This window comes from Lissotriton helveticus, chromosome 5_1, assembly GCF_964261635.1.
Source record: "Lissotriton helveticus chromosome 5_1, aLisHel1.1, whole genome shotgun sequence".
Classification (NCBI taxonomy): Eukaryota; Metazoa; Chordata; class Amphibia; order Caudata; family Salamandridae; genus Lissotriton; species Lissotriton helveticus.
The window spans coordinates 311,957,307-311,985,151 of record NC_136065.1 but is presented as its reverse complement, the minus strand read 5'-3'; positions in this window follow the sequence as shown (position 1 = coordinate 311,985,151).

The window sequence follows — 27,845 nt, the reverse complement described above, 5'->3', positions numbered from 1 at the left end:
TGCCTTTCCTGGACCGGAAACAAGCTTCCGAGGACCGGTTTCTGGCATTCCAGCCGTCTTCAGCCCGGCTTGCTTGAATCCAGTGGCAAAGTGAGCAAGGGACTCATGTCTGAGCATACCCTGCCACACTTATGGCGGCCAAAGCGGTACAAAAGGGGGTGGTGATGGACGGAGCATCTGAACCAATCAAACACTCACACCCAGTCAAAAGATCTGGGTTTGATCCGTCACCGTTCTTTAGCCCACTCTGCCACCCCAGTTTAGACATGGCTATATGCATTTCAGTCTGACCCTGTGCGTCATGGGAACAGTCCAGCCCGAACTGCCAAGCCATGCCTTCCCTTGACCGGAAACAAGCTTCCGAGGACCGGTTTCTGGCATTCCAGCCGTCTTCAGCCCGACTTGCTTGAATCCAGTGGCAAAGTGAGCAAGGGACTCACGTCTGATCATACCCTGCCACACTTATGGCGGCCAAAGCGGTACAAAAGGGGATGGTGATGGACGGGCTGTGATTCCACTTGTCACATTACACCTGCAGGCACGTGCTCATCGCAACGTGTTCACATTTCTAAATGTTCGGCGCGTTATAAAACACAGACGGACATAAACTGATTAGGCCTGCCTGCCTCAACTGGTGCTGCAGATGTTGCCTGCCGCCAGTACCGCCTGCGTGGCTGCTTGCCAGTGCTCAACGTCGTCGTCGTGTGAAGGATTGCACTGGCACTCACTGAGTTGAACCCAGTGCTTGAACAGTGAGTGACTCGGTGGTGGGGAGCAGCCATGCACGTGGCTATGCAGGGGCGTGGCAATGCTGTCTGGAAAAATCTGTGAATGCTGCCGCTGCTTGCTGCCCAAGCCCCCAAAAAAACAAAATCCAGCCCAAATCAGTGTCCCGCCCACCGGCCTGGCAACACTGAACACTGGGCCGGAACTTGAAAATATCAGATTGAGAATGTTGAGATTCATATAGAATCTCCATTCTCTTCTTGGCTCAGCCAGGGACAGGCTCACTCGTACAGCTGCGAAGGCGCTGCCCAGGCAGCAACACACTTTGCTGGAACAGACTCACTCTGACTGGGGAGACAGACGGGCATTACTGCGGACGAGTAGTGGGGTAAATACCATAAATGAAACATATAAAAAATCAATGACTTGTAGACCCGGCACAAATTAAGCACTGGGGGCATCTCTAAGATGCCATATGGTGCATTTTACATTAAACCTCACACTGGCATCAGTGCGGGTTTAATGTGCTGAGCAGTTTGATACCAAACTTCTCAGTCTTCAGTGAAGCCATCATGGTGCTATGGAGTTCGTAATAACGACCTCCCAGCACCAGATATTCTTAAATGGCAGCACTGCACTTACAGTGCCCAGGAATGGCCCAGGGTACTGTAGGGGCACAGGGCTCATACACCTGTGTGGGTTTTGTTTCAACACAGCTTTAGGGAAGGAACACAGGCCCTGGGCACCTGGTTGGCAGGAGCCCAGGGCACACTCAGTCAAAGCACATTAGCAGTTCAGCAAAAAGTGGGGGCATGCCAATGCAAGAAAGATGGCACTTTCTCACAGATGGGTTCTTCGATTCAGTTCGATCGAATGGTTTCTCATATGATCAGAATGTGCTGATTTGGGGATCTGATCACATAGTTTGTTGCAGTGTTCCAGCAAGGTAAATGTTTTGTATCTTTGGAAGGACTCCTAACTTCTGTGAATAACAAAATGAGTAAGTGCCTTCTGTGATTACCAAAATGAGTAAGTGCCTTCTGTGAATAACAAAATGGTAGTAAGTTTAGGGTTTTGTCTTAAGTTAGTTCTGTGAATCGGGCCCTCAGAAACAGGCATTATAAAACAGCTATTGTAATTATTTGATGGGTCCACTGTGCTACCAGAGAGGAACAGATAGTATATAAGCAGCCTGTCCGCCTGTGTGTAGGAAGTTACATCCCTTAGGAGTTCTACAGCCAGCCATAGCATATGCTATGAGGAGTCCCCATGGTGCATCATAGGAGCACTTGTTATGTGGTCATCCATTGTGTATGCCTGACGATTAGCCAGAAGTGGCAGGAACAAACCATAGGAATGGACATTTTACAACCAGCCATGGTACTTACTCTGCAGAGTTCATACAGGCGGACAGAAAATAACCACAGGAATAGGCATTATACAATCAGCAACAATGTATTCCACAATGAGTTCACTGAGGCTCAACCGAGAGGAATGGTCATTATGCATCCAGTTATAACATATGCATTCATTAGTTTACACAAGAAAGGCAGTGAAGCTACTCACATGAATGGGCATTATACGACCAGCCACAGTGTATGCTTTGATCGATGCACAGAGAGACACCAGGGAAGCAGCCCACAGGAATGGACATTATGCAGCCAGCCATAACATATGCATTGATGAGTCTACACAGGAAGGGCAGTGAAGCTACTCACATGAATGGGAATTATGCGATCAACCTTTGTGCTATCAGCCTCTGTGTGTGCGTTTATCAGTCCACAGAGCTATGAAAGAGGAGCAACCCACAGGAATTGGGCATTATGCAATCAACCACGGTATATGCATTGTTGAGTCTCCAGAGGAATGGCAGAGGACCGACTCACAGGAATGAGCATTATATGATCAGCCACAGTTTATGCTTTGAGCGGTCCACAAAGAAACAGCAGGGGACCCGACCACAGGAATGGGCATTATGCAGACAGCCACAGCTTATGCATTGATGAGTCTAAACAGGAAGGGCGGTGAAGCTACTCACATGAATGGACATTATTCTATCAGCCTTTGTGTGTGTGTTTATCGGGCCACAGAGGTACAAAAGAGGAGCAACTCACAGGAATTGGAACTATACAATCTTCCATACAATATACATTACTGAGTCTACAGAGGAATGGCAGAGGACCAACTCGCAGGAATGAGCATTATATGATCAGCCACAGTTTATGCTTGATTGCTCCACAAAGAAACAGCAGAGGAACAACCCGCAGGAATGGGCATTATGCAGTCAGCCATCTCATATGCATTGATTAGTTTACATAGGAAGAACAGTGAAGTTACTCACATGAAAGGGCATTATGCTATCAGTCTTTGTGTATGCTTTGATCAGTCCACAGAGGAACGGCGGAGGAGCAACCCACCGGTATGGGAGTTATACAATCATCCATACTGTATGTATTGTTGAGACTACAGAGGAATAGCAGAGGACCAGCTCGCGGGAATGGGAAATATCCAAGCAACTATAATGTATGCTTCGATCAGTCCACAGAGGAACAGCAGAGGAGCAGCACCTTATAAGAATGAGCAATATGCATATACTGTCTTTATATGTGGTCTAAGGAGCCTTCCCAGGAGCAAGGATGAATGTTAGGTCTCTAAGGGGCGCATTAGGATGGGCCGCCAGTAGCCACAGCTGGCCCGTCCGCCATCCATACCATAAAGACCCCCTGCCTTATTAGTATGACTGGGGGGTCCGCGGCAGACGGAAAGACCGTCTGCCGCTTTTCCGCTGATCGACTCGGGCGGTAGAGGAGCATAACATGGTGGGGGTGTCTGCAAGACACCGCCATCCATTTTATGATGCAGACGGCAATTGGCCTTTTCATGGCAGCGAGGCATACAGTCTTTTGTGTTGGGGGCCCATTGCGGGCTCCCTGAGTGTTGGGCGGGCGGGGTGCACTTGGGGGGCACCTGTAGTACCCCCCTACATTGGCATGGACAAGGTGGCACTGTCAACTTGTGCATTCCCAGCATTGTGGCAGGCGGTCCTGTGAGCACTGCCCGCCACAATGCTGGGAATGGGGGATGCCACCACCATGGTGGCGGCGGCATCCTAATTACAGGTGCTGCACCGCCGCACCCCTGGTGGACGGTCCCGCATACCGTTACGGTGGCGTGCACATAGTAATGGGCCCCTAAGTTATTTGATTCTAGAATACTCCCAATCCTTTATAAAGTGGGGTGGATATTGATGTGAAAGTTCCTGTGGAATTGTGATTCAAACTAAAGTTGGGGGACAGAGTTTCTGGTCTTTTTAGAGCTACCACTTTCATACATTATGATACAGCTTACGAAATAAGAAAAACTTTTGATATTTTTCAGAATGGTTAAGGCTGAATCTCCCTTTATTTTTTCACCACTGACCAATTCTTCCATGACCTAATCGTGTTTATTGTCGTAAAAAAGGGTGTCAGAAGTAGGGGACATTAGCCAAGTAGTACGACACTTTATGAATGCTCATTATTTTTTTTTTTTTTGTTTTTTCCAAAACCTTTATTGCACTTTGCATAGTACACAGCGGAATGCCTACAACCCTGCGGGCCGGCCGCTATCCAAGGATCGTTGTGTACACAGACTTTCAGCAAAAAGGATAGCAATACCACAGTGACAAGGAATTTGTGACGGAGCGTACTGAAACAATAAAAGTGCCGTTTAAGCAATTATTCAATGCAGGAATTGAGGTTTTGATGGAGTTTTTTTTTTTCTTTTGTTCCTTTTTGTGAAAAATAACAAACTCGTAACAAGAACAGTTAGGAATGACATTGTGGTCTGACATGAATCAATGCATTTCAAGTTTATCGTGCCTCTCTGATGTACGGGAATCTGACAGCCCTATACAGCGCGCGTATGCCTCCACCCACCCCGCCCGTCCCTACCTCCTTGGCTCACCAGTCTACACTTTATGAGGCCACCCTCTGCTGCAGCCCAGGCCTACACTTCACTCCCCCCTCCTACCCAGGTTTAGCCCCCTTCCCCTTCATCGTCGGAGACATCCAGATCCTCCTCTCGCAAGGGTTCGCAGATGCCCCCCCTGTACTCATTCCATTTCAGCCATATCTTATTCCATTTCCCGGGGCAGGCACGGTTGATGTATACTGCCCGCTCGGTCAACATCACCCGATCCATGTTCAAGCACCACTGGGACTTAGTCGGTAGTTCTGCTGACCCCCAGCGCTGTGCTATGTCACGTTTCGCTACCATAAGCCCCGCCGTGACCCAAAGTTGCTCGTATCGGGTCAAGTCAGTAGATTCCCATATATTTAGCAAACATCTCCTCGGGTCAGGTAGTATGGAGTGTTCTAATGCCTGAGAAATTGTGCGGAGTACTTGTGCCCAGTATGCCTGAATCCTGGGGCAGTCCCATACAGTATGGAAGAATGTGCCTTCCTCCCCACACCCACGCAGACAATAGGGATGAGGCGCCCTGCGTATGTGATGTAACATTGTCCGTGTATAATAAACCCTGTGCAGGATCTTGAATTGCACTAATCTCATGCGTGCCGAGATGCCTACTTCTTTAGGGGACCCAAGTGCTGCGTTCCATTCGTGTTCATCCATGTCGTTAACCTCCCCCTCCCATTTCTCTTTCAGGTGTGCTGTGGGTTCGGGGCTGTTGTTAAGTAGTTTGCGGTAGGTGAGGGATGTCGCCCGTTCTAACATGTAATCCGTGAGTAGGCGATCCTCCAGGGGTGAGGACTCTGGGAGTAGCGTATCTGCTGGAATGGCTGCAAGCAATGCGTGACGGATCTGAATGTATCTGTAGAGTTCCCTGTCGTTGAGCTCATAGAGTTCTCTTAGTCGGGCAAAGGGGATCACTGCACTCCCTTCCCATAGGTCACCCACCACGGAAATGCCTATTGTGTCCCATTGTGCGAACCCCTTGGTGTTCCTCAGGTTGCCCAGTGCGCGAGAGTCCCACAGTGGAGTCATCCTCGTGATTCTCCCCTTCCAGCCCAGAGCTGCCGTGGCTGCGTGCCATATCTGCACCGTTAACTTGGTGGGGCCGAGCAGAGTGCGCAACTTGCGCCGATCATACAGTGGACCCAACAGACTATCAGCGCCCAACTGCTCCCTGTCCGAATGAAATGCGGGCTCGGCCTGCGGTGCGTGTATCCACTGATTAATGGGTTTCAATTGAGCAGCCCAGTAATACAGTTTTAAATTCGGTAGCGCGATGCCCCCGCTGTACCAGTCTCTGTGTAGCTTGGATTGTGCCACTCGCGCTGGTAGGTTACCCCAAAGTAGGTTAGAGACCAGAGCCGCTACGTTCTGGAAGAATTTGGGTGGCACAGGATATGGAGAATTTTCGAGGACGTACAAGAAGCGTGGTAACGCCATCATCTTGTAAAGCGCCGCCCTGCCGAGGAGTGTTAACGGCAGTCCGGACCAGAACTCCACATCCCGTTTGAGTCTATCCAGGGGCGGCTTCAGATTCTTAGCTATGAATTCAGCCGGGTCCTTAGTGACGTGTATGCCTAGATATTTAAAAGAGGATCCCGCCAGTCGCAGCGGGCAGTTATCGTCGAGGTCCGGAACCGGCCCCCGTAGCACATATATCTCCGACTTGGACCAATTTAGCGTGTAGCCGGAAATCCTGCCGTACGTGTCACAAATGTGTAACAAGGCCGGTATTCCCTCCTCGGGGTCCGTTAGATACAGTAGCATGTCGTCCGCATAGAGGGACAGACGGTCTTCCCAACCTCCGGTCCCTGGTATACCCTTGAGGAGGGGAGAGGCTCGTATGAGAGTCGCCAGGGGTTCCAATGAGATGGCAAATAACAGGGGCGACAAGGGGCAACCCTGTCGCGTACCCCGTCCCAGCGGGAAAGTGCGGGAAATGTGGCCGTTCGCCACCACCTGAGCTACCGGGGCTGTGTACAGCAGTTTGACCCACGCTAGAAAGCGAGGCCCGAACCCCATATGTGTCAGCGTTTCGAACAGGTACTCCCACTCCACCAGGTCAAATGCCATTGTGGCATCAAGTGCCAGGATTACTGCTGGCGTGGTGATGATGTCAGCTCTGGCCAGGATACAGTGTAGTCGCCGCAAATTCAGCGCTGTGTTCCTATGCGGCATAAACCCGGACTGATCCGGGTGTATAATCGAGGGCAGATGGGGCATGATCCTCTGTGCCAGAAGCTTGGCCAAGATTTTCGCTTCCGCGTTCAACAATGAAATTGGTCGATAGGAGGAACAGTCCTCTGGGGGTTTACCCGGCTTGGGGATTGGTATTATAGTAGCCTCACGCTGGTCCGGCGGGAGGGACCCCCTCTCCAAACTGTCCTTGAACATCCCTAGCAGATGCCCGCTGAGGGTGTCCGGCATTACTTGATACCATTCTATGGGTATCCCATTTGGTCCCAATGCCTTGCCCGGGTTCAGTGCTTTAATGGCCAGCTGGATTTCATCGGCTGTAATGTCCGCCTCCAGCTCGCTCGACGCCTCCGGTGAGAGGGTCCTAACCTCGATCGGTGCCAAGAGCGCCCTGGCACTCTCAGGTGTAATTTTACGCGCCGGGGTGTACACTCGTTCAAAATGGGTCGCAAGTAGTTCCGTTATACGCCTCGGATCAGTGTGTGCCACTCCCTGGTCATCTTTTAGTCGTTGGACCCCCCTGGAGCTACCGTCGCGTTTATCGAGCCACGCCAGCATTTTCCCCGCTTTGTCCCCCACTTCATAGATCCTGTTCTGAGTGTCGGTTAAGAGACCCTTGACTACCACCCGTAGGTGATCGTTATACAGCTGTTGCTGAAGAGTGAGTGCGTGCAGGGCAGCGGGTGACGGGTGAGACTCATGTGCCGCGGTCAGTTCCCTCAATTTAATCTCTAGGTCAGCTAGTTCCTGAGACTGTTGTTTCTTATGACCGGTTATGGTGTTAATGGCTTGGCCCCGCAGAACCGTTTTATAGGCCTCCCAGAGCGTTGCCGGGGAACGCACTGAGGGGGTGTTTTCAAGAAAGTAGTGTTTCGTGGCGTGTGTGAGTGCTTTGCGAACCTGTGGGATTTTGAAGTAAGATGCGTGCATGGGGTATGTGCGCCTACGTGCTCTCGTCTGTAGGGATAGCGTCAGTATGAGCGGTGAGTGGTCCGAAATACCTCGAGGGTGAATTACCAAGGTGTCTACATGGCAAAGGGCTTCCCCCAATGACAGGAAATAATCGATGCGAGACAGACTGCCATGCACCGCGGAGTGGAACGTGTATTGTTGCCTGCCCGGGTGTAAGTGTCTCCAGATGTCTGTCATGCCCATGGCCGTGGCAAATCGTCGAAAGTAAGTTTCCCCCCCTATCTGGTTGGGGGAGGGGTGTTTATCTAGTTGTGGGTCGATGACCGCGTTGAAGTCCCCCCCTAGGATAGTCACACCCTCGGGTAGAGTTAATAGGAAGTCCCCTAGTCTTGGGAGGTGGACTGAATGTAGAGCCGGTGGGACATACACCGATACCAAATTAAAGAGTTTCCCCTCCCATTGCCCCTGCACGGCCGCGAAGCAGCCCTGATCATCCGTTTTAATTGATAGGGGCATGAAACGTGAGTTCTTCTGTATTAGAATGCCAGACCCCCTGGAGCCGGACGTGAAAGCAGAGTGGGCCCACATTTTGTAGCCTCGCCTATCCAAGGCCTTCGTAGCTCCCCCCACTAGGTGTGTCTCTTGCAACAGGGCCACCGTAGGCCGCAAGCGCTTAATAGCAGTTAATACCAATCCCCGCTTAACCTTGTCCCCCAGACCTCTCACATTCCAGGACATCAAGGTCATAGGTGGGCATTGCGTGTCAGCGTGAGTCACCCCCTCTGCCGGTTCTGGAGTGCTAGCCATCGGGGGGTAGTAGGTGCATGATGCAGTGTCCCAGGGATATAACCAGCCCATCGGCTGCGTTGTAACGCAGCAAAGCGTTCCTAAGCATCATGGGGGCATAGTATCACTGTCCGTTCCCAGCAATGCGTTCTGATTCCCATAGGTACTGAAACATTGTCCTTGACCCAGTATGTACATTCCCAACAGAAACAGTTCAAAACAAACCCCCCTCCCTGCCCCCCTGCTTAACGGACCTTCAACTGCCCGCCACCCCAACTGAGCAGAGTGCTTTACCCATCCCAAAACCAGAGTACTTGCGTGTAGGGGGGAGAGCGTCTCCCCAGGCAGGCGGCTTCCCTGAAGGCTTTTGGGGCAGCCATGCCAGCGTCTACGTGCAGCTGTGGAGAGTATAAGTCATAGCGGCAGTCGGCGACTGCATTATTGTCCAGAGTCTGAGTTCGGGTTCAGTCTTCCTCGCCCCCTCCTCCAAGTCCATGGGAGGGCGAGTGTTCCGTTTCTTCCACCCGACCCGATGTTTGCGAGCCAGTTCGGCTGCCTCCTCCACGGTCTCGTTCCGCTCTGTGTGGTCTGCGCTGTCGTCCAACGGTGTGCCATCCTTCCAGCCACTCCCGGGCCGCTCCAGGGGTGTCGAAAATCCACACTTTTTTGTCCGCAACCACCCGCAGTTTGGCCGGGAAGAGCATTGAGTACGGCAGTTCTTTTTCCCGCAAGGTCTTTTTTACTTCCAGGAACGTTCTCCTTCTCCTAGACACCTCTGCCGTATAGTCCGGGAAGAAAGCAATTTTCGAGTTCTGGATTTGGATGACCGGTGCCACTCTAGCGGCCTGTAGAATGGCGTCCCGATCTCGGAAATTGAACAATCTAGCCAGTATCGGTCGCGGTGCGGCCCCCGACTTGGGTTTTCCTCCCGGGACGCGGTGTGCCCTCTCGATGGAGAAGAAGTTTGAAAGTCCCTTTGGCTTGAGCCTAGATTTGACCAGGTCCTCCACGTAGAGGTCCAGTGCCCCCGTGTCTTCTGATTCCGGCACGCCTAAAATTCTGACATTGTTGCGTCGGGAGCGCCCTTCCTGGTCATCCAGCTTGTCCCGAAGCAGCTTGTTATCGGTTTGCAGGCGTTCAACTGCTATTTGCAATTCGGATACATCCTCAACCAATGATTTAGTGACCACCTCGACCTGCTTGACCCTCTCGTTCATTTTTTGGAGATCCGCTCTTATCAAGGTGACTTCCGTTGCTGTGGCCCCCACCGTCGTTTGTACTTGGGCCAGCGCTGCCAGGACATCTTCAAGCGTGGCCTTCCTCGCCCCCTCGGGTTCGGCCGTTTTCCCGGCGGTCTTGCGTTGTTCTTGGGGCGGTGAGTGCCTCTCATATGCGAATTTGTCCAGCTTGGCCTGGGTGGAGGTGCTTCTGGGGCCCCTGTTGGACATGGCGTCGCCACGAAGTAGACTGCCAGATGGTTAGAACGATCGTGCGTGGGTTGCGCCGGGCCGCTTCTGTGCGCTCCGGCGGCGGACCTCGTTGCGGGATACGGTCACCGCAGTGGGGGGCGGGATCCTCTCGCCGTTATGCCGTCGTGTTATGCTCCCTTTAGAGATTGCGGGCAGGCCAGGTGCTGCGTCGCCCCTTAGCAATGGTTCAACGGGGTGTTTGGCGGTGCGCTGCACTGTGTGACCCACACCAACTGTGGCCGCCGTAGTGCGCCTCTCCTCCGTGTCTCCCTGATGTAGGTGCTGCTCCGGCGTCCGCCCCTCTTGGTGGCTCAGCTAGCGTGTGGCTCCCGGTCTCCTGTCGGGAGGTCCTCAATTCCCACAACCCTCGCCCGCAGCGGTCGCTGTGTAGCTGTGTCTGCTGTTGTGTGGCTTCGCTGGCCGCTGCTGGGGCTTGGGGCAGTCCGCTGTTGTGACCGGGTAATGGCGGCACCGGGTCAAGCCCGCGCCGCTCCTTTCGTGCTACCGGTGGATTCGTGCTGGACCGGGGAATGCCGCCGGGCTGGGGTGTTGTGCTCCCGTGTGCTTGGGTGGACGGGAAGGGAGTTTCGCGGTAATCGGGGTGTCCCTTCCGCCCTCTCTTAAGTGCTAATTACCATTCACCCTTTCCTACTGCCCGCGTGCAGTGTCACTGCGTAGTAACGTTTCCCGCTCTTTGAGGAGGCACAGGTTAATGTCCGATCTATCGAGAGTCCGGAGTGGCCCCGGTGCTACCCGGTGTGTCGGTGCACTACAGGGCCGGAGCGCACCCTGTCAGCTCCGTGTGGTAACTGCTCAAGCTGTCGTGTGCTGTCCCTATTCCAGCCATAAGATGGGGGGGGGCAGTCACTCGCAGTTCATCGGCTCGGTATCCACCGAGTCCCACTGTTAGTATGCCCCGCAGGTCTGCAGAGTTCGGTGACCCCTCCTTTCATCCCCGAAGTCCTCCTCCCGGTCCCAGCACCTCCAGCGTACCTGCGCAGGGGTCCCGCACTTGTTATTGTCGTCTGGTCAAGTCCGCCGCCCAGGATGGCGGTCCCGCCCCTCGAGCTGCGGCGTCTTCCGTGGAGATGTCTTGCGCACGTTTCTCCTGGCAGCGCCTGTCATGCGAACCATCCGCCAGTCCAATTAAACATTGCGGGAGCTCCCCGGTTCGATGTCGGCAAGTCGGTCGGAGGTCCGACACTTCCGGTGAATGCCACCCGCCAAGCCTCCACTTCCGCCCGGGGTCAGACTGCCAGCCACTCCGCTGTTTCGAGGCGGACAGTAGGCCCCTCCTCTCGCCTGTCCTGTGCGCCGACCGCCGGGCTGCCGCTGCCTCAAAATTGCTTCATTTGGTGCCGCACGGTCACCAGACCCGGTCCGCCCCAACAGAACAATAAATTTATCGGATAATAGTGACGGATTTAAGTGGGATGCCGCCTCACTGTGGGAGCCTCCCTAAGCAGCGGCCACCATCGTTGGCTGCTAGCCACGCCCCCTCGAATGCTCATTATTTTGAACGTTTTACTCGTACCTCCATGTAAGATGCTCCCGAGGGTGTTTTTACATAGTACGTTAACCTGTAAATGAACTTTCAATGTTTAGTTTGACTGTGGATTGATGAAAAGGCTGCCCATTTTTTTGTTTACTGAATTGAGGATATCAATGGATACCAAAGCTATGGTATCTAGAGTTTTATGGATATTGTGCAGAAAGAATATGGTGTTTCACTCTTATTAGGTGGCAGTCAGAAACATTAAAATATCTGTTCATAAAGTCTAGGAGTGATGAGGGTGAATTCCTTCAGGTTTGGTATATTTGGTCAAACATTGTCATAATAAACCAAGAAGCAGACTTCCTTCATCTCTACTTTGAATCAGGGCCTTGTATTTGGTTGGGAGGTTTAAAGGTTAAGGATAGCACCAGCTAAAGGGCCATTCCTATCTATGCCATGGCTGAGGTTAATGTCTGGTGATAGATTGGTGTTGGTGATGATATTAGCTTTAGAAGAGGCATAGAGGGTTTGAACCTTTTTCATGAAATTATGACCATAAGATGAAGCTGTATTTAACCATTGTATTGAAGAGGGAACCCAGACAGAGTTAAATTCTTTTGATGGTCCTAATATGAGAAGAGCTGATACCTTCATTTTTAACCTTTCTTTTCATTGTGTGGGTTGTTATTTAGGAGGCCCAGCATGTGTTATCAGCAGTGAGTTTGCCGTAAAGAGTCTTCTTTTTATCTGACCCATTATAGGTAATAGACTGTATGGTCTGATTGAATTTATAGTCTAAGATATTTGAAACATTTTGCAGTTGGAATTTATTAATGATACTGGATGGAGGTTTTAAGGTCTGAGTGGTAACCATTACACTTGTCTCTTTGAATGATCTCATTACCTTGCCACAACCCACACAATGTTTCAAAAGAGATTGACTATAAGAGAGGATACAATTTTTAAATTAGAAGTGTTCAGATTTAGATAGTATTCTGGTCAATTCATGATTTGACGGGCACTTTCCATTTTTGTAGGGTTTTATTCCATTCATCATTTTATTGTGAGTATTCCCTTTATCCATCTATCAGAAATGCCTCAATGCCACTTTGGCAAAAGGTTATCCTTAGTTTAAGACTGAAAACTTGGTTCCCTAAAGTGGATCTTAGAGCAGCACAATCAGGTGAAGTTGGATGTGACACCAGATTATTTTCCACATTCATTACACCTGATGGCACTTAATGATTCTGCAGTATTCCATTTGCCCTGCTGTCCACAGCGTCTGTGTTTCGCAAAAGCTTTTTAAAATATTTTCCAGAATGTCTGTTCTGTTGTGGCATTCCAGCACACTAATATTGGTTTTCATTAAAATTGAACAGGAGCATGATACCATAGCAGAAGATTTTTTTATAAATTATGGAAGACAGAGGAATTACATTTAAGACAGATAAATGTATTTTTAAGATTAATGTGAGCTAGTTTGGGAGTGAAACCCAAGCCCAGTTTGGGAGAGAGCATTGTGAAGGCATCATCACCAAAGCAAAGGGCCAGGTTATTACCGTGTCTGGGATTATGTGAGTTATATTCCACATGCATGAAGGATTAAACAACAAAAAAAGAGTCCGGGTCATGTAGAGTTTGGTAGACCGTCTGCCTCTGCCTCTCGGAGGCGAATGCCACCACATTTAAGATGCTCAACCTGCCTATTGGGCATCTCCTTGCTAAAAGCGGATTTGCAACATTGATGAAGGCACTTTGAATTCCACCTCAGTGTCAAGTGTGCCACCTTGATCTATTGGACTGTTTCACATTTTGTTTTGCTTTTCAGAAACAAACCCCTCAATGTGCCAGTGAGAGCGGGAGAGGAAGGTGTCTGAAGAGCCAAACAACAATGCACTCAGCATGACATTTCTCCCGTCAAGGCTGACTCAGGCAGAGAAAATCAGTTCTGGTGTTCCTGCCCTAAACAGGACAGTTCCACCATAGGGTGAGACCACCTTCAAAGAGGCCCAGTAGCCCAGCGGCTGCTGGCTTGAAGTAAAGGGTTCCAATTGCAGGGCCAAGTTACGTTCCACTGTCGGGGTGAGGTCTTCGCCAATTTATGGTGGAGCTCCCGTGCCACCAAACTACAGATATTGGCTTAGGAGGCTCAGTTATCAACTGTTTAACTTCCTTTTTCGTAGATGGTGCTTCCATCCAGTTCAGTGGCCTGTAGTGTTCCCAGGGCTCCCCCTATCTCCACACTGTTTAATATCTGTGTTTGTTCCATGGATAGATCCCTTGGGTGCATGGCTCTTTCCAATGCTGATAACACTCAGGAGCATATTTACTAGAAGCTAGCGCCGCCAAGGCATCATTTATTTGATGTAGCAGCGGAGCAATCAGTGCTCCACACTGCTCCATATTTACAAACTGATGCATCGGGCCCAATGCATCAGTTTGTAAAGGACCGCGTCACATTATAAGAGCGCCAGATATAATGTATGCAGGGTAGTCATTCCCACGTTGAAAGCCACGTAGAACTGATGCAGTGAAATGTACAATTTTTCACTGCGTCAAATTCCCTACACCTTCTCAAACCAGGTGGAAGGACTGGCACAGAGCTTTTAACATGGGACTCGCCTCTGTGTTCTGACGCATTGCTGAGGTTGTGCCAGTCTTGCAACCAACGCCAGCAATGAGTCACTTTAGCACTAAAAGATCCGTGAACCCTTGCGCCATGGAGCACTGTATTGTAAATACAGCACATCCATGGCATCGTTAGGACATTGAGGCAGGCACAAGAAATCTGACGCATGGATGAGGAGGTGGCCTAATGTGTTTTACTTATATCTGACCACTGCAACAACCTGTATCTAGGCCTTCCGCCTACTCCCTCGCGGTGCTCCAAAGTATTCAGAACTTTTTGATAAGTGTCCAGAAACCAAAAGATTCATATATCATGTGTCATAAGAGCACAGCTGACTTCCACTAGAACAATGCATGTGTTTAAAGCCCTAAGTACAGACCTCAGGGGCTTCTACAGCTTTCTAGGCTGTTGTACAAGTGCGCTCCGACAGTAGTGCCTTTTGTTTCACTTGAACTTTCTCCATTTCTGCATCTATAAAATTCAGGTTAGCAGTAAGTGAAGGCTAGAGTAAGGGGTGATGTTAGGATTCGATTCAGAGATAAAATCAAGGCTGATGGCAGAAGACGTAGGATGGCGGGCTGCGGTAAACGGGACCGCCTGCCTTAAGGGCGGGGGTCCCGATGTCTGCATTAGGATATCGCCCATTTTTAACATTGTGGCGGGCGGTGCTCACTGCACCGCCCGCCACATCGTTTAAAATGAATGCGCGCATTTGCATAAACAAAGCAGCAGGCACCGCGTGGTGCCTGCCGCTTTGTTTATGCAAATGCTGGGGGGTACCACAGGTACCCCCCGTGTGCACCCCCACCCCTCCTTTACTCTGGGGGCCCGCAGGGGCCCCCCAGAGTGAAGACCGCATGCCTTTCCGCCACGGAAAGGCATCCGATTTGGCCCATACTATGGGACACCGCCACCATATTAATCCTTTTCCGCCCCAGCCGCAAGGTGGCTGGGGCGGAAAAGCGGTGGACGGTCTTTCCGTCGGCCGCGGTCCCCCCGCCATACTAATATGGCAGGGGGGCATTCGGGAGTGGATGTCCGGCGGATTGCCCCTGCCAGGCTGGCGGTGGCTACAGCCAGCCTTGCAAGGGCAATCCGCCCGACATCGTAATGGGCCCCGTAGTGTTGATGTAGTAGTATGCAAAGCAAGTTAATGTAAGGTATTCTAGGTACTAGTAAGTCAATCTGTGTAGTGATATACAACCTCACTTTCAGAACTGCATCCGACAAGTGTTTGTATATATATTACTTTTTTAACTTCTTAGAAAATTATTCTGTTAAATGTTAGGAGCCCATCCTATTCTGTTAGAGACTGAAGCGGCCGAAAGGTAACTTACTTGCTCAGTGACTCATCCTTCAATAAGAGAAACCGTATGTTCATTAGTATATCCTAAAACACCCTCGTTTTGACTTTGGAACATGCAGGATTGGTTTTCACGTGCCTAAGCATTTTGTGATTGTAGCAAACCGCTGTAACTCAAATTTGAAATATGTGTACTCTAAAATAAATATATGTAATATAAACCGTGACTGTGCAGCATGTTGTATGGTAATGCTCACTAACATTTTAGTATTCCGCACCGCCTCTTCACATTTTTTCGAAATTGAGATTCAACTGGATGCCCCCCACACACAATCCTTTTGTAGGTGCCGCAACTCAGGTTGTTGAGGTGGTTCCCAAACAAGTCAGTCACTCTCTTTCTTTCTCTCCCTCTCTCTCTACTAAGCACCACAGCGGACCACCTGAGCTGTCTGACTGGGATCAGGGCCTTTAACCTGCAGGTTACACAGAGATCACTGCAGCAGACATCCTGAGGTACAACAGACGAATATAGCATGTTACAACGCATGCTATAACATTGCGTACTATTACAACGCGGTCGTTACAACAACCGCATTGGTAGTATGCAATGCATTTACATCGCAAGCTATTACAACAACTTGCACTAGGGGGTGCGCTGGATTTAGGAATAGGATTGATTGCTATTCCTACTCCAGTGTGCGCAACAGTAGGGAAGGTGTTGGAATTTATTTCCAATACCTGAGCGCCCCCTAGTGCAAGTTGTTGTAATGACTTGCGATGTAAATGTATCGCGTACTAACAAGGCGGTAGTTGTAACAACCGCGTTGAAATGGTAGCGCGATATAATGACAGCGTTGCAAATGCTGTTTCCCCAGCAGACCTCCTATAACCTACAGATTACTCAGAGATCACTGCAGCAGACCTCTTAAGCTACAGCAGACCTCCTCGAACCTGTAGGGTACACAGAAATCCCCATGGCAGAACTGAGCTATCGCGTTAGGATCTGGTTCTCTAACCTGCAGGTTACACGACATCACCACAGCAGACCTCCTGAACTACAGCAGACCTCCTCTAACCTGGATGTCACGCAAAGGCCACTGTGGCAGACCTCCTGAGCTATCTCATTGGGATCTGGTTCTCTAGCCTGCACTTTATACAGCTTTCTTGATGTGTGCTTCAGTCACTGAAATACTGCAGTGCGTCCGTGTTTGAAGTTGTGAACCTGCAGGGTGAGCAGAGCTCTGCAGTAGTTACATTAACCCCATCAGCTATCTTACCTAAAAGAAGGACATGATTGAAATCCTCAGTAACTGTTTTGAGCTGAATGAATTGGTAAGATCTTGGAGAGCCTCATTATTGAGAATTGAGCACTTATTTTTAGGCAGAATTAAGTTGCTGTGTGGGAGATCCGTGGGTGCGTCTGTACTGCAATACCAGGGCAATATGCTGTCTCAATATAGAGGAGCATTGTGAGAGCCGAGCGGACCTCTCATTACTGGGTAAGATTTACACTAGTGCACGTCAGAGAAGTGCACCAATGAGTGTCCTGTGAATGGACTGTTTGTGCATCTTCCAGATTAGGGTTAAGGTGAATTGTGAGAAAAGAGCCTATTCGTGTCCTAGTACTGGAATGTCGGTGCATAATGCAACTCAGGGTAGAGGATTTTATGAGAGCATTCTGCATGCCCTTGTGAGAACTGTGAAAAGTGTTTCTGTGCATAAAGACCAAATAGTGAGCCTTGGGAATCGATTTCGAGGATTTCGGTTATAAAGTGATAGCTGTTGGCATGGTCTACCTCCTGGATGCATTGTGAGGCGTGAAATTACAGAGGTTTTGATTTTAAGTACATGTGCACAGCATAACAAATTAAACTCTCGAGAGGGCTCATACTGCACGTACAACATGCATTTTAGATTTGGTGCGTTCACTGGAATGTCAAATGGGACAGAAATTACAGATTGCAGACGGTGCAGCCTGTTACTGCTGGAGCATGCACTCAGCTGCTACGCTCACAACAGACAACTATGTAAAGGGACAAGAGAACAAGTGTGGTGAAAGAGCCGTCACAAGTGTGTGCTAAGAGCTTTACTGGCCTCATTAACTTTACGTTTTCTGCACGCTTGCTTTCGGTTGTTTGAGGGCTATTAACTAGAGGTATTTGACTAGCTCTGATGTGAGTGTTGTTACAACCTGCCTAAGGCCTGCATTTACTTATGTTGTGGCATATGCCTGCTGATTTCACCATGCCCATCACATTTTGGAGTTTATTTTTTATGGGTTAGATTTGAGTCGTGTTTGTAACTTGTTCTTTGCTAGCCCAAAATGCCCCTTAAAGTCCACGCTCTATGCATTAAAAACAAGCATTTGCAATCCAATAGGTCTCGCATTAGGAAAGTTTGAGCTATTGGTCTTGTAAATGACAAATTTTTAATTTATGTGTTGGTTTTGAAAATAGCTAAATTAATAGCTTTGTCATTTACAATGCCAATACTTTTATCTTTTGCAAATGTGACACCTATAGCATTTGTAATGCAACATGTTTTGTATTTACGGGACTTTGATGTATTGATATTACAAATAACAATGGCTTTTAATTTTTTTAAATAATTAATACTTAAATAAAAGTTCTTGTAATTTATAATGGCAATATCTTAAACTTTTGTAAATAACTTTTGTGAAGATTATGTTCAGTGTATTTTATTGCGACGAAAATCCAAGAACAAAAGTGAAATATTAACATCTTTTTGTGACATTTGTAATAAAGCTTGAAACATTGAGAGAAAATATTTGAACCAGTTGTTGTTGAATGGTTGCACAGATCGATACTGTGGTGGCGCTGAGTGATGTTATGGTGGCGAAGAGTGATGCTGTGGCGTTTAGTGATGCTGTGGTAGCGCATAGTGATGTTGTGGTGCCCCTGAGTGATGCTGTGGTGGTGCGATAGATAGATAGAGTGAGGGCGATAGATAGCTAGAGGGAGGGCGAAAGATAGATAGAGTGAGGGCGATAGATAGATAGCGTGAGGGCGATAGATAGATAGCGTGAGGGCAATAGATAGATAGCGTGAGGGCGATAGATAGATAGCGTGAGGGCGATAGATAGCGTGAGGGGCGATAGATAGAGTGAGGGCGATAGATAGAGTGAGGGCGATAGATAGAGTGAGGTCGATAGATAGAATGAGGGCGATAGATAGAGTGAGGACGATAGATAGAGTGAGGGCGATAGATATATAGAGTGAGGGCGATAGATAGATAGAGTGAGGGCGATAGATAGATAGAGTGAGGGCGATAGATAGATAGAGTGAGGGCGATAGATAGATAGAGTGAGGGCGATAGATAGAGTGAGGGCGATAGATAGATAGAATGAGGGTGATAGATAGATGTGTGTGGTTGTGTGTGGTTGTTTGTGTGTGTGTGTGTATTTGTGTGTGTGTGGTTGTGTGTGTGGTTGTATGTGTGTGTGGTTGGGTGTGGTTGTGTGTGTGGTGTGTGGTTGTGTGTGGTTGTGTGTTTGTGGTTGGGTGTGGTTGTGTGTGTGTATGGTTGTGTGTGTGATTGAATGTGTGGCTGTGTGTGTGGTTGTGTGTGGTTGTGTGTGTGTGGTTGTGTGTATGTGTGATTATGTGTGTGGTTGTGTGTGTGTGATTATGTGTGTGTGTGTGTGGTTGTGTGTGTGTGGTTGTATGTGTGTGTGGTTGGGTGTGGTTGTGTGTGTGGTTGGGTGTGGTTGTGTGTGTGGTTGGGTGTGGTTGGGTGTGTGGTTGGGTGTGGTTGTGTGTGTGTACGGTTGTGTGTGGTTGTATGTGTGGCTGTGTGTGTGGTTGTATATGTGGTTGAGTGTGTGGTTGAGTGTGTGTTTGTGCGTGTGGTTGTGCGTGTCGGGTGATGTGTGGGGTTATGTGTGGGGTGATGTGTGTTTGTGTGTGGGGTGATGTTTGTGTGGGGTGATGTTTGTGTGTGGGGTTGTTTGTGTGGTTGTGTGTGTGTGGTTGTGTGTGTTTGTGTGGTTGTGTGTGTGTGGTTGTATGTGTGTGTGTGCGTGGTTGTATGTATGTGTGTGTGCGGTTACAGAAGGATGTATGTGGAAGAGAGCAGCAGATCAGCACAGCAGAAGAGAACAGGGAGTTTAAGAAGGAGGCGGGTGGAAGAGAGCAGCAGATGAGCACAGGAGAAGAGAACAGGGAGTTAGAGAAGGAGGCGGGTGGAAGAGAGCAGCAGATGAGCACAGGAGAAGAGAACAGGGAGTTAGAGAAGGAGGCGATGGAAGGGAACAGCAGTTCAGCACAGGAGAAGAGAAGAGACCAGGGAGTTAAGGAAGGAGGTGGGGTGGATGAGAGCAGCAGATCAGCACAGGAGAAGAGAACAGGGAGTTAGAGGAGGAGGCGGCGTGGAAGAGAGCAGCAGATCATCACAGCAAAAGAGAACAGGGAGTTAGAGAAGGAGGTGGGTGGAAGAGAGGGAGGGCGATAGATAGAGGGAGGGAGGGGGATAGATAGAGGGAGGGAGGGTAATAGAGTGAGGGCGATAGATAGAAGGAGGGCGATAGATAGAGGGAGGGTGATAGATAGATAGATAGATAGAAGGAGGGCGATAGATAGAGGGAGGGCGATAGATAGAGGGAGGGAGGGGGATAGATAGATAGGAGGGCTATCGATATAGAGGGAGGGCGATAGATAGATAGAGTGAGGCAGATAGAGGGAGTGAGGGCGTTAGAGTTAGTGAGGGCGGTAGAGTGAGTGAGGGCGGTAGAGTGGTAGAGTGAGGGCGGTAGAGTGAGGGCGGTAGAGTGGTAGAGTGAGGGCGGTAGAGTGGGGGCGGTAGAGTGAGGGCGGTAGAGTGAGGGCGGTAGAGTGAGGGCGGTAGAATGAGGGCAGTAGAGTGAGGGCGGTAGAGTGAGGGCGGTAGAGTGAGGGTGGTAGAGTGAGGGCGGTAGAGTGGTAGAGTGGTGAAGGTGTGTGAGAGGGTGAGGGTGTGTGAGAGGGTGAGGGTGTGTGAGAGGGTGAGGGTGTGTGAGAGTGTGTGAGAGCGAGGGTGTGTGAGAGTGAGGGTGTGTGTGAGAGTGAGGGTGTGTGTGAGGGTGAGGGTGTGTGGGGGTGCGGGTGTGTGAGTGAGGGTGTGTAAGGGTAAGGGGGTGTGAGTGGGTGAGGGTGAGGGGGTGTGAGGGAGAGGGGGTGTGAGGGTGAGGGCGTGTGAGGGAGAGGGATGGTGAGGGTGAGGGTGTGTGAGGGAGAGGGAGGGTGGGTGAGAGGGTGGGAGGGTGGGTGAGAGGGTGTGTGAGGGTGAGAGGGTGTGTGAGGGTGAGTGAGAGGGTGTGTGAGGGGGTGGGTGAGGGGGTGTGAGGGTGAGGGGATGTGAGGGTGAGAGGGTGGGTGTTGGTGGATGAGAGGGTGAGTGGGTGTGTGAGGGTGAGGGTGTGTGTGAGGGTGAGGGGGTGTGAGGGTGAGGGGGTGTGAGGGAGGGTGAGGGGTGTGAGGGTAAATGTGGGTGAGGGTGGATGAGAGGGTGAGAGGGTGAGTGGGTGTGTGAGGGTGAGGGTATGTGTGAGGGTGAGGGGGTGTGAGGGTGAGGGAGGGTGAGGGGTGAGGGGGTGTGAGGGTGAGAGGGTTGTGAGGGGGTGAGTGAGGGTGAGTGAGGGTGAGTGAGGGTGTGAGGGTGTGTGAGGGTGAGAGGGTGTGAGTGTGTGTGAGGGTGTGTGGGAGTTTGAGGGGGTGAGGGTGAGAGGGTTGTGAGTGTGAGGGGGTGAGGGTGAGTGAGGGTGAGAGGGTTGTGAGGGTGAGGGAGGTGAGGGTGTGAGGGTGTGTGAGGGCATGAGAGTGTGAGGGTGAAGGGGTGTGAGGGTGGGTGAGGGTGTGTGGGGGTGTGAGGGGGTGTGAGGGTGAGGGGGTGTGAGGGTGAGGGGTGTGTGAGGGTGTGTGAGGGTGAGAGGGTGGGTGAGGGTGAGAGGGTGGGTAAGGGTGAGAGGGTGAGTGAGGGGGTGTGAGGGTGAGGAGGTGTGAGGGTGAGCATGTGAGGGAGGGTGAGGGGATGGTAGGGGAGGGGATAAGAGGGGATATGAGGGTGAGGGGGTGTTAGGGTGAGGGTGTGTGAGGGTGAGATGGTGTGTGAGGGTGAGAGGGTGAAAGGGTGTGTGAGGGGTGTGAGGGTGAGCGAGGGTGAGGGGGTGAGGGAGGGTGAGGGGATGTGAGAGGATGAGAGGGTGTGTGAGGGTGAGAGGGTGTGTGAGGGTGAAGGCAGCTCTGGCATTGGAAAGAAGAATGCCTCCACAGAGCACTTGGCATCATTTGAACTGTCTTTTTCTTTCCAGCCCTTGTCCCTTTGAGAAACAGCGACTGCAATAAAAAAACAAAATTAAAAAAACACAATTTTGTGAATATGAATGGAGGGACTTAAGTCTGCTGCCCTTTATAGGCTTCTATCCCGGCATTCGGCAGGATTCACAAAGCACACTTCTGCCTCTTTAATATGAATATTGAATCCTACTGAATGCCATTTTGTGCTGTGATCATTTTTTACATCTACCTCTGCACACAGATAATTTGCAAATGCTGCACAAAAATTGCACCTGTAGAGCGACCTGAGATTTGCACATGAGGCCATGAATGAAGGCCACTGAACAGAAAGAGAGTGTAAGGAGGGACAGTCACTGAGTGTGAAATACAAGGATAACGAGACCGAAGAAAGCAAGAGAGACTAGGATTGTGATACGTTATGAGAGCAAGGGTGAGAGAGAAAGAAACTAGTGAGATTGCAGGACGAGAGGAACGTTCAGAATGTGAGATGCATGAAGAGAGAGAGACAGAGACAAGGAGAGGAAGGCTGTGGAGAAACTCAATGCGAGGTACAATGAATGAGAGACTGTTAAAGTTTGTGCACGAGACAGTGATTGTGAGATGCATGACGAGAGAGTTAGAGGAGGAAGATGAGAGATACATGGCACGCGAGGAAGCCTTGCCACCAATTAGCCTGCGGCTCAGATCACAGTAGGCCACGTAACCTGGCTGCCACGATGAAGCCAATCACAGCCAAGGAAAATTCAGTCCAACTTACTCACCAATTCCATCTAGGTGACTCGTCTAGATGCCTGAGGCAAGTGGGTGGGTGTAGAGAAGGGCATCACCTGTCTGCGCCGACTTGGGCTGGTAACTTTCTAATGAGATATGGGATAGAACCACCATGTCTCACACCACAAAACTCACAGCATTACAGCTCCTCTTATTATCACATCTATGCATACTTTCCATGTACCCATGCACCATCTCGAACATCTCATCAAACAAAGGTTGCAAGCCTGCATGACAACCAAGTATGCAAATGCACATAATTGCACGAGCATCCCATTCCTCACCTCATAAAGCAAAAGAATTAAAAGTGCTTTTTGTTGATTCATGCTCATGCGAAAGCAATGTATGCAATGGAGGTAAGTGCTTGCATCAAGAGAAATAGTTTTGATGCCATAGTGCTTGAAAAACCCCATCAGGGAGACCAATGGTCACCTATAACACTACAGCATCAAGCACACCGACTTTCTGAAACAAGCCCTCGGCATTGCTGTGGCGGGGGGATGGGGGGAGGGGCGGGGGAGCATTAGCCTTTGAAGTCGGAAGCGTCAAAAACAGCGCTATGGGGGGGACACATTGCAGTAAGCACGGAGGGAGGGGGAGCAAATGGGAGCGAGGCATTGAGTAGACGGGGGCGGGGGAGAGCATTCCTTTGAAGTGTGAAGCTCTCGGCATTGCTGTGGCGGGTCTGATGTGATGATGCAGGCGGCTCGGGGAGCAAATGGCAAGCGCGTGCATGGGCACGTTCACTCAGCGTAATCCGCCTGCCAAAGCCCTTTTGGTCAGCTTTCCTGTTCCGCCTCTATATGTCTCGACATCTGCAATGCGCAAGCGCATTGGCAGAGATCGAGACCTAAAAGTATATAAAAGGCCAAGACGTACAAAGATTAGCATAATGCAACGCTGCACGGAAATTTGCAGAGTAGTGTTGCTAGAATGGCAGAAAATACATTAGAGCCATATTTACTACCGGCCTACCGCCAATGATGTCATTGGCTGTGCTTGTGTAAAAATTGCTATTTTAGGCATAGCCGCTGGAATTAGGTGACTCTCTCCCCATGGGCTTTTCCAGGTAATTATGTATTTGCCGAATTTGCCACATAAACCATCACCTGCGTCAAAATTTGCAAATGTTTAAAACTGCTTCCATCACAAATTGATCAAAAGTTACTAACAATGCAGCGAAGCTTGCTGCTGGGTAGTGGAATGCTCTTTGCAAACATTGACTGGTCACTTTTCAAATACCTTTTGCTGTATTTGAGTGTTAAAGTGTTATGCGGGATATGGCACCGCCTAGGGAAACCTCGCTAAAAGCCAAAAATCTGGGCATTTTATGCGATGTAGACCTTTCTTTCAGACCCCAGGTCATAGGGCTGACCGGAAAGTGCTTCGGCATGCTGAAGATGATGCGGAAATTCCTCCCACTAATATCTCTTCAACACAAAAAAATCATAGTTCAAGCCCTGATAGGGTCACGGCTTGACTATGCGAATGCCCTCTACCTAGGCCTCCCCAAATATCTTTTAACTCGTTTGCAGGTTGTGCAAAATTCGCCCGCCAGAGCAATCTTTGGACTGCCGCGAAGGGCGCATGCACCTGAGCTGCTTGAGAAACTACACTGGCTTCCAATTGCCAAGAGAGTCACTTTTAAGATCTTGACTCTGGCCTATAAGGCCCTTCATCTCATCGGCCCTAAGTATCTACGGAAACGGATGGCTTTTTACGTCCCAAGGAGGTCTTTGAGGTCCGCGCAACTAGCTAAAGCTACTGTCCCTATAATTAAGCGTGCCCGTACTGGAGGCCGCTCTTTTCGTTATTTGGCCCCTCGCAGTTGGAATGAGCTCCCTATTGCTCTGCGATCAATGACTAATCTGCTTGCCTTTCGAAAAGACCTAAAGACGTGGCTTTTTACCCAGTAAAATCTGTGCCACCTGAGTAGAGCACTGTAAAGTCCACATTTGTAAAGCGCACAATCACCCGTAAGGGTCTCTAGGCGCTGGGGGGCCGTCGGGAAGATTAAGCGAGCTATTGCCCAGAGTCACATGGTGCTGGGCTGACCTGCCGCCGGAGCCGGGAATCGAACCGTGGTCCCCAGATTCCAGCGTCAGTGGCCCTGGCCGCGGCGCCACACCTCTTCCACAGTGTTATGTATCATTGTCTGAATTTTCTCTTTGCCAAAGCGCCGGGACACTCTTGGGAGTAGCCGTGCGCTATAGAAGAGCTTTTTATAACATTATAACATAACTAATCAAGATGGAACCTTTGCCCAGTGTTAACATGTGTAAAAAAACAAAACAATGGTCACAAAATGTGCTGCATTAGGCTGCATAATTTGCCTTTCCTTGCTTCATAATTAGTCAATTCTACAGCATAAATGATCCTCCCTGTTACATAATTCCAGTGGCTCTCATCCTAAAATATCACTAAGCACAAAATGGTGCTGTGGTGCAAAGATGAGAAAGTTGGCTCTTGTATGAGATTTGACCCGAGCCACATTCTTTAGTATAAATCTCTATGCATAGATAATCGCCAACGTGTTATCACACAATCTAAACTTCACAGAAATGACACATATGTTCTGTGGGGAAAATCACACCATTTTCCCTTTGCTCATGGTTTTCACTTGGCTTTAGGATTACTGTTAATGCCAGGTTGCGCTATTTTCGCATAATTTCAGTTGTTTTAGCTAAACATGTCTTGCACTATTGCCACCCTGTTACAACCACTTGACATCATGTATTGGTGGGTTTATAGCAAGTAAAGCAGAGCTATTCAGAGCTGCATTTGCACCAACTATTAGGGCAAAAATACTTTTGCACACAAAGGGCCTGATTCACAGAACTAACTTGAGACAAAATCCTAAACTTACTACCATATTGGTATTCACAGAAGGCACTTACTTACTCATTTTGTGTAACTTACTCATTTTGTGTAATTTATAAATTTTGCAAACCACTCCTCCCTACTCTGCTCCGTCAGCAGAGCAGCCCCGCCCACTCGACCGTCCGCAAAGGAGCACGAAGCATTAAATGATAATAACCCAAAGTTATTACCATTTTATGTTTCATCTTCACACTGCTTAAAAGAAGTGGGGCGACGCTCCTCCACCATAGTGAAGGAGCTGCCACTGGACCCAACTTGTACCTCCCAGCCAACACCACAAACTCCTGTATCATCACCCTATGTTTTTCTCTGATTTGAGAACACCAGAGTGGCTTTCATATTCACACATCACAATATCACTAACTAAGATACACCCTGGAGCATTAACACCAGGCCTTGCTGTTCACCCCTGCTATGCTTATCCAGCAGGCTTGGGCCGGCGGGTTGGATATAGGGCATTAGCTTGGCAAAGTAATTAAAGACAGTGGGGCAGATTTATGTTAACTGGGATGCGCCAGTTAACATGCGCCACAGTGCGCCACTGCTCCGCCACCCATGGTGCGCCGCATTTATGATGCGGCGCACCATGGTGCAAGGCAGTGAGGATGCGTGACGCATCTCTCGGCGTACGTGCGGCGCATTGCAGGAGTCATGTCGCATGTGCGACATGACTCCTGCAATGCACAGGAGCCACCTATTCTATGCATGCTGCGTCACTCTTACGCCTGCTTCAAGCAGGCGTAGGGAATTGACGTAGAAAGTGACTGAGTGAAATCTCATAGATTTCACTCAGCCACTTTTAGGAGGCGTTCCTGCGCAGGAACACCCCCCCTGCGCAGGAACGCTTCCTTATGGCGCAGGGGTTGCCAACGTGACGCATCTCCTAGATGCGTCACGTTGTAAATAGGGCGCATTGTTTGCGCCGCCGTTGCGTCACATTACGTGACGCAATTGCGGCGCAAGGAGGCGCAAGAGCCTCATAAATCTGCCCCATTGTGGTCTACTGACCCCTACAAGTCAACATTCATGTGATAGCAGCAAATCGTACTAGGTTGCAATTTGAAATCGTTTTCATAAATATTAATGTGGGAGGAAGGTTTGCGAGCCTCTATAATCCAGTAGCATTAAATTTGCAAAACATTGATGCCCATATTGCAACTCCTTTTTGAAAATCTAACATTAGTACTTCTGGACCCATGATCTTAAAAACATACTTTGAAAGTTAGGTGACAGACATGACAACAATATAATTTATTTTCTATTTTTAAACCGATAAATGGCGGGCCCAAAAAAAGCGTTTCGGATTTTTACGCCATTTTTAATTTTTTTGCAACTTTGATTTTTATGGGGTTCAAATAAAACACAGGCTGTTCAACTTGGGAAGAGAAATTTTTAAGAAGTCACTTTTTGCAAGTGATCTGATGAGCTACAGCTGGTTCTTCTGAGCAGTGGCACTCTGCTCACTGTCAAATATCAACTTTGCAGCAGTCAAGAAAGAGTCAAGAAAGAGTCTAGTTATGCTAAATCATGGGTCAGAGGCCTGCTGGTGGGCTGCAAGGACTTTTGAATGCAGTGTGTCTCTATGACCCAACACGTGTTGAAGGGCAGTGTAGACGCTCCTGTTCTTCTTCCCTTCTTTTAACAGCATTGAACCGGTCGGCCTGCCATGTGTTGAGATATTTATGCATCACGGAATTACCAAAGGAGTGCTTTTTACTCGTTCCTCTGCTGAACACCTTGTCACAGGTATTACACGTGACTTTCTTCACAGAGTCATTCTCGCTAGGTGGAATTTTGACGCACTCTCAAGCAATTGAATTGATAGAGCAGCTGCTTTCCTTCTCAACATCTTCAAGATTTATTTTAAAGTCCAGGATGGTCTTTTTTTCTGGTGCCATTCTCCAAGTTTTTTTATGTAATTCTTAAAAAAGAGGCAAACCAACAAAAATAAGGATAGGTGGCACAAGGTGTAAATCTAGTAATATCCAAATCCCTAAAGAAGGAAATGGGGCTGGAACTACTACAAAGTCTCACTACCCGATCAGGTGTGGTTTTAATTGGAGTCATGGGTACCGCAATACCATATTTTGGTACCATGGTATAGCAACACCTAGAAAACGTAGAAATTTAAATAAAAATACAAAACCTCTTACTTATTTGGGCTTGTCAGGAAACACCTAAGGCCCTATTATGTAAAGGGAGCACTTTCCCTGTTTGCGCCCGGCGCCCCTAGGGAAAGTGCGCCCTATTATAGGGAATGTGCTGCGCCCCGGGCAAACTTGTGCTGCCCTGGTGTAGTGCATTCATGTGAAAAATGGAGCAGCTGCTTTGAAAGCACTCCGTGTTTCACAGTGCAGGCGGCAACCCACTGGCACTTTTAAAGGGAATTAGAGATAGACTTGCAGGCGTGTGCAGTTAGTGATTGCACCCGCCT